The sequence below is a fragment of the Puma concolor genome, chromosome B3, assembly GCF_028749965.1.
Source record: "Puma concolor isolate L17-30 chromosome B3, mPumCon1.1.hap2, whole genome shotgun sequence".
NCBI lineage: Eukaryota > Metazoa > Chordata > Mammalia > Carnivora > Felidae > Puma > Puma concolor.
In genome coordinates this window covers 135113718-135121763 of record NC_141672.1, presented here as the reverse complement: position 1 = coordinate 135121763, position 8046 = coordinate 135113718, and the positions used below count along the sequence as shown (strand labels likewise).

General features: G+C 39.2%; 1 long non-coding RNA gene across 1 annotated transcript; it reads right to left on the bottom strand.

The window, feature by feature from the left end:
* Positions 1-1348: 1348 nt before the first annotated feature.
* LOC147580400 (uncharacterized) lies at positions 1349-7234 on the bottom strand. The gene is made up of 3 exons (XR_015251939.1): positions 7109-7234; positions 3627-3710; positions 1349-1567 (listed from the first exon to the last, which is right to left on the bottom strand). It is a non-coding gene; the product is annotated as an uncharacterized LOC147580400 (long non-coding RNA).
* Between the last annotated feature and the right edge of the window lie 812 nt (positions 7235-8046).

Genomic DNA, 8046 nt, shown 5'->3' with positions numbered 1-8046 from the left:
ACTCTTATAGATCATTATTGGGAGTATAAGCAACATTTCTGGAGAGAAATATGACAATAAATGAAAAACCGGAAAGTGTGTATTTTTTTTAATAAAACATTTATCCAGAAGAGGTTGCCAAAGATGCACAAAACACTTGTCCCATTTTATTTTATTATGTTTTTAATTATGCAGTTTTTTTTTTAATTTTTTTTAACGTTTATTTATTTTTGAGATAGAGAGAGACAGAGCATGAATGGGGGAGGGTCAGAGAGAGGGAGACACAGAATCCGAAACAGGCTCCAGGCTCTGAGCTGTCAGCACAGAGCCCGACGCGGGGCCCGAACTCACGGACCACGAGATCATGAACTGAGCCGAAGTCGGCTGCCCAACCAACTGAGCCACCCAGGCACCCCAACACTTGTCCCATTTTAAAAACAATATTACAAGTGTAAGAAACTTCAAGGTATAACAACAGAGAATGGGTTAAATCAACTATATGTGTGTAGATATGGGCTAGATTTCCTGAATATTCTGTAGGCATTAACAGCCATCATGTAGAATTCAGTAACATTAGAAAATACAAAATATTATTTAATGAATAAAAAAAATTACAAATAGCAAGTACAGTTTGGTCTCGACTTTATACTTTTGGTTAATAGAGTGTATATATCCATAGGTAGAACATATGGTGGGATACATTGTGTGCTGTCAGCGATAAATGTCTACCCATGCCCAAAGTTTCCACTGTTTAAATCAATATAACTTTTTCAGAACAGATTAGCACTGAATGGTTTCTTTTCCCAACTCTCTATAGAAAGCAGGGATTTTGAAAAAAAGCTTGGTGCATTTTTCAGGAATGTAGAGAAATGAGGACAAATGTTTATATAATTCCCATCTCTTTGAACACGATCTGCCTCACATTCTGCGGTGCTATAAGTAGAAAGCAGGTACCGAGTAATGAAAATATATGTAGCCAGAGCAACGAATAGAGAGCTATTTTCTAATCTAGGCCAGGGCATGTCCAGGATGAGACACTGAGGATAAAATTGTCTCACTACAATTTTGCTTAGGATAGTATGAAATCAGAGCCAGCCATCCTACTCCGCCTATGCACATATCCTTCACAGGTAATTCACACTTTAAACGTATCAATGAATCCGGACCCTGAAAGAGACACATCTCCAATTTGTTCAGGTTTGCTCGAATGCCTTATTACCACCATTATCAGTACATCAAAGAAGTAGGTATTGTGTGTGAATGATAATTAAAGGTTTCAAAACTCAGTGGTGCTGACCAAGAATGGGAGATTGTTGTCATGAGAAAGATGGCGGTGAAAAAGATTGAGCTACAACAACTAAAAAGGAAGTCCACCAGATATAGGGATTTTATTGATGTCAAGGTTCCCAAATCCCGAGAGACACAAAAGGCAAAAGATTAACGAGTTAGGAATCACCTACTTCTATCATAACATTTATATTTTAGTCTAGCTGCCTGTTTATTTATCTGTTTTTTCAGTAGTCGATCGTTTCTTGAGTGCACGGTCTGTATCATTTTCAGCTGTGTAAGCCTCTACTGAGCCAAGTGTCTGACAACAGAAAAGAAATGCAATAAATGTAAGTTGAGAACACAAATTTATGAATGAGAACCAAAGGGGGAGAAATAAAAATATGCCATCCAGAAGTAGAAACCGTCAAGTTATCTTTATGCAAAGACCAGGAACTTGCAAGTTTCAGGGCTTAGGAGTCTAAGCCATTCCCACTTCTGGGGAAAAATGAACGTGAGAGCATTGTCCATATCCGTGTCTTGATCAAAGTATCCTTGAAATTTATAAGAAGCAGTAATTTTTTAATCATTGAAACCAAGTAAGAATCCTTATTCCTACGGCAAAAACAAGTTAGATTAACTTTCTTGAGAAAACAGAAAGAAGAAAAAACAACTGAGTTACTAGTCCAACACTGTCCAGTTTTTAAGATCGCCAAAGTAGATTTAAATTTTCACATTCCTGAGATGATGAAAGAAATTCCTGCATTAATACAGAGGCAAAAATATGGAATTGGCTCTTACATCCATTCAAATTTTAAGCCCTAATATTCTCCAACTGCAATGTAAATGTTTCATTTTAGAGACAGTTGTACAGTATATCATAAATTACAGAAAACTAACAATTACAGAAAGAGATAGTCTGGAGACTCCAGATTAAATTTGATGCTTATATGGAATCATATTCTCTTACCTTAGGAACATAGGTAAAGACGTGACAATTTTATGTGGACGTTAGACACAAAGTATTTGGTGGAAACACAATTTCAGAAAATTAAGTCTCCAGTAAAACCTTGGTTTGAGAGCATGATTCACTACAGAAACAAGCTTGTAATCCACAGTACTTGTACATCAAAGTGAATTAATTTCCCAGTAAGGAATCATGAAAACTCATGATTCATTCCACAACGCAAAATATTTGTATAAAAATGATTACCATACTGTAATGTAATACAAAATAAGAAATAAAATACAAAACATAAAGAAAAATAAATTAACCTGCACTGACCTTTGAAAACCTTCGTGGCCGGAGTGAGGGTGACGAGAGAGAGGAGGGTCACTAATGGACTCACTGCTATCTACTGGCTCAATGGAATCTTTCTCTCTTTGTGCAACTGTAACCAGGAACCTATCCAATGACACTTGCTTTTGCCTCCTTTTGAGGACTTCTTGGAAATGTGACATTACATTGATGACCACCCACAATCCCACAATGAGAGAGAGAGAGAGAGAAACCTCTCTCAGTTGTGCTCATGTGACATTCGGCGTCATACTACTCCCATTGTAAGACATCGCTCATTTATCAAATTAAAATTTATTAGAAATAGGGGCGCCTGGGTGGCGCAGTCGGTTAAGCGTCCGACTTCAGCCAGGTCACGATCTCGCGGTCCGTGAGTTCGAGCCCCGCGTCGGGCTCTGGGCTGATGGCTCGGAGCCTGGAGCCTGTTTCCCATTCTGTGTCTCCCTCTCTCTCTGCCCCTCCCCCGTTCATGCTCTGTCTCTCTCTGTCCCAAAAAAATAAATAAACGTTGAAAAAAAAAATTTTTAAATTTATTAGAAATGTTTGCTCGTCTTGGGGAACACTCACAGAACAAGTTACTTGCAATCCTAGGTTTTACTGTATACACCCGTGAGCTCGTTAACATCTCCTAAATCATTACCTAGGAATTACACTCAACTTTGAAATTTCTAAAAGTATATTTTAATTTATTTCGGGGGCGCCTGGGTGGCTCCGTCGGTTAAGCGGCTGACTTTGGCTCAGGTCGTGATCTCACGGCTCGTGAGTTCGAGCCCCGCGTCGGGCTCTGTGCTGACAGCTCAGAGCCTGGAGCCTGTTTCAGATTCTGTGTCTCCCTCTCTCTGACCCTCCCCCATTCATGCTCTGTCTCTCTCTGTCTCAAAAATAAATAAACGTTAAAAAAATTTTTTTAAATTTATTTCTATGTTATATTCTTTTTCATTTCGTCTTTAAACATACTGGTGATTCTTCTCTGAGTCCAGCTCTGTCCCACAAATTTTGAATACGAAAATTAGTGACGATATCATGTCCTGCATACATATCGCCGCTTTCTCCTTCCATGTACAACTGGGAGGTCATTACCTACCCTCAGAATCCTTCTCATCTCAGGATTTCAAGCAGCCGCTGTCACTGGAAGAAGTGCGTTCAAGATGCATCCAATTTGCCATTCCTGAGAAGTGACATCAAAGAACTTATGTGTAGCTGGAGACAGTACGCATTCCATGAATGTTGGCGTGTTTTAAGGCAATATTTTGATTAGTAAAATGTGTGCTGTATGAGTTCAGTGGAGGGAGAAATCACTGCAGGTGGGAGCAAGAACAGAGGTAAATTCAGGTAACTTGTCTGCCACTGGGTCTGTAAATATAGCTTAGAATTTAAAGGGGGAGAACATTCCAACCGAACAAAGCAGTAAGAACAAAAATGTAGGTAGACGATGAATGTGCTCTGCATTTATAATGATGCAAAGTAGTATTTTTCTTTTAAAAAAGTGAGCTAACGTAATTTCTTAAATCACAAAGAAAATGCCCGATTCTAGCTTATTTTACCTTGATTGTTAAATACGCCTTCCATGAATTTTAAACTTCAGACATTTTCCCCTTCAGCTTGTGGGTTTCCAGCTACTTCTACATTTTCCAGTCTATCACCTCTTATCCCCTTGAGCGTTTTATTTGTCATGCTCTGTACAAGTTGCAGGCTCATGAACACTTCCTTGAAAGGAGCAAAGGACTGCGGTGACAACAACTTCTCATGTACAGACTTGCATGAGCTTATGACGAAATGCTGGTGTAAACAATCATGTCCCAGGAAATCCTCTTGGACTGGCTACTCTCTGGCTTTGCCTTTCACATATCATCCATTGTTAATCTTGTTTAGCAGAAATTTACAGGGTGCCAACCACCCACAAGACTTTGTCCGAAACATTGAGGTTAAAAGATTAGTAAGATTAGTAGGCAATGACTTTTGTCCTGAGAGACCAAATGTTTCCGGAAAACAACAGATGCATATAAAAGATTATTTCTAAGAACGGACAAAGTTCAATGATAGATATAGTCACAGAATGTCTTAAGGGCAATACGTGATCTATAACCTAGCTTGGTGAAGGGATAGATCAAGGAAGACTTCGGTGAATTGATGTTAGCCAGGCAAACAAAGAGGCTTCTGATATATCTTCTTAGCAAAGATGGGAGTTATTGCTTATCCAACTGGACACTGGTTTATGTCATTTGCTATCATTGTGGTTCTGACTATCACACCCAACTGATTAAACTTTAGCTTCTCACAAGAGTCTACGCCCATTTCAACACCGCATTGTCATACCCTAAGTTTATAGTTTCGTGTGTGTGCGTGTTTTTTTTTTTGTTTTTTTTTTTTTATGATAAAAGTGGGATTCTAATTCATAGTATCTGGCTCCAGAATCCATCCCCTTAAACGCTATCCCACACCATCTTCAACAAACTCCTTTAACACTTCCTTTGGGTTTCTTTCTTCTCTCTCTCTCTTTTTAAATATAATTGATTGTCAAACTGGCTAACATACAGTGTATACAGTGTGCCGTTGGTTTGGGGGGTAGATTCCCGTGATTCATCGCTTCCATACAACACCCAGTGCTCGTCCCAACAAGTGCCCTCTTCAGTGCCCATCACCCATCTTCCTCTCTCCCGGCAGCCCCATCAACCCTCAGTTTGTTCTCTGTAGTTAAGAGTCTCTTATGGTTTGCCTCCCTCCCTCACTGTTTGTAACTATTTTTTGCCCCTTCCCTTCCCCCATGGTCTTCCGTGAAGTTTCTCAAGTTCCACATATGAGTGAAAACATATGATATCTGCCTTTCTCTGACTGACTTATAGTTTCGTGTTTCTGATTTAGCATGGAGAACATTACAATGACTTAGGCTGTGACGGCTCAGGGATGATCTGGGCTGAGAAAAGAAAGTGATTTACCCCGGATCGATGCTTCTCCAAGAGTTGCCCCTGGGTTGGCAACACCAGAAACACCTGAGGACTTGTGAGAAAGGCAAACTCTCAAACCCCACCTCAGACATACTGAATCAGGAGCTCTGGGGTGGGGCTTAGCAATCTGCTTCAGCAAGACTCCAGATGTGTCTGGTAGATTTAAAGTTCGAGAACAACTCTGCTGGATAGGAAACGGGTCACATCCTACGAGTGAGCACTGGTTTTTCAAAAGTTATCCGGAAAATCCTCACCAGAAAGGGAGAGAAATGGATGATGGCCATCTGACAAGATACGTCAAAAGTGTCTAGGAGGGCAACAAAGTAAGACATGATGATACCAAACTGGTACTCTTTGAGTTCAAGTTCAGCAGTCAGCTGTTGGATTTCCTCCATGAATGAAGTATTTAGGAAAACAAAGAAGAGAGTAGATGTGTAGAGACTTTTTTTCTATTTGTGTGATCACTTTAATTAGTGAGATAGTTAAGGCAATTTAAAGCAGAACTTTTTAAAATCACATGGCTCTGCTTTAAATCAAAGTCTTCAACTCAGATCTTTCTACTGTATGACATTTCTACTTGGCATTAAACTTTCCCTGTGCCAAGGAAATATGAAAATCCATATCTTGCCATTGTAGCATTTTAATATTCATTTTAATGACATAATATAAAAATTCCACTTTGCTAAGAACATCCAGAGCATAAATACCCTATAATAAGACATTTTAACTTTAATAGCAAGAATTTTTGCTCTTGTATCACTCTAGCATGATGGATAAGAGCATCCAAATTAGGTTTTTAGCACAACCTTTGGACTACATTAGCAAAAATAAATATTAACATAAGAAATGTATGATGGAAAATCTTTAGCACTATACAAAAAATTAATTCCAAAGGGTATATTGATCTTTAAGCCACCTACAATAAAATGTATGAAGCAATTCTAAATATTTCTGTAGCAAAAGGGCTCAATATTTCACACATTTTTTAGACAACCTAAGTAGAAAGGACTCATTAAATATTGAGACAAATCCTGAAAGCTTGGGTTAGAGGTAGCAGTGTACCTAGAGAGGATTCCGTGATTTGAGAACACGTTCCTGGCAGTGGTTTTGAAGTCAACCTCTCAAGATAGGTAAAGAAGATGACTGTTGTATTTTGATTACCTGCCGAAAAGAGAGTAAATATTCACACAGATTGCTCCCGTCACTTCATGCTCATTTGGATAAAACAGCTGAGCGCTAGGGAACCCCAAATGCTGAGCAAAAATATCTAATTTTGACAGAGAAACCAGGAAAAGGCGATCCGTGTTGTAAGAAGAGTGTGAGACAATAGTCATTAATTTTCTCATCTTATTATGGCTTCTTCCCATGAGTGTCAGTGCAGGAGCTACAATTCTGAGAGGAACCCTGGCTTTCAAACTAGACAACTGAGCACACAAGACCCTTGGCATTGGAGAGCGTGGGGGAAATATTGAGAAGGAGAGAGGAAATACCCAAAGCACGCATCTCAACTGGCAGAAATTCCCAGCTTACGCTCCAAGTTGCACAAGCACAGAACACATCCAGGAAGCGGATCAACCATCTGAGAGCTGAACTACGATACAAGCTGCTGTCCACGTCTTACCTGAAACCTTGGTTCCACACTCAAGGGGAGAGACACCTCGGAACAACTGTCCACAGAAGGCAAAGTGGAAGTTGTCATCTGGACCTGACTGGGCTAATCGAGTGGGAAAGAAAAACTCGAAATTCTCCAGAGAATGTTAATGGCTTCAAAAGTCTTGCAACATAATACTCAGAACTCTTAGGACAAGATCAAAGTTCTTAAGCCTACAGAGACTCAGGAAAATTTAAACAACCCTCAAAAGAAAAGGTAATCATCGGATGCCAATCCGCAAATGACATAGGTGTTGGAATTATAGCACAAAGATTCTAAAACAGCAACATAACTATTCTTCATAAGATACAAGCAAACATTCTACAGTAAGTGGAAAGGGAGAAATTCTCTGCAGAGAGGTAAACCCTACCAAAAAAAAAGACAAAATGGAACTGTTAGAATTGTAAAATACAGTATCTGATTTTTTTTAAATTTTTTAAAAAGTGTATTTATTTATCTAGGGAGGAGGGGGCGGAGAGAGAGAATCCCAAGCAGGCCCCATACTATTAGTGCAGAGGCCGGTGTGGGGCTGAACTCATGAACTGTCCTGGGCCGAAACCAAGAGTCAGACACTTAACCGACTGAGCCAGCCAGGCACCACTGAAATTTTTTTTTAAATCGAGGTATGTTTTTCATAGAAGAATGGAGATGGCAGAATCAGTGAACTTGAAGGTGAATCAATAGAAATGATTTGATCTGAAGACCTGAGAACAAAACACACGCACACACACACACACACACACACACACACACATATATATATATATATATATTTTTTTTTTTAATTGAAGCTTGGGGTCCTGTTGGATATTATCCAGAAATATAACATTTATAACATTGGAGCCCTGGAGGAGAGGAGAAAGGGATTGACAAAGATAAAATATTTAACCAAATAATGGCTGAAAATC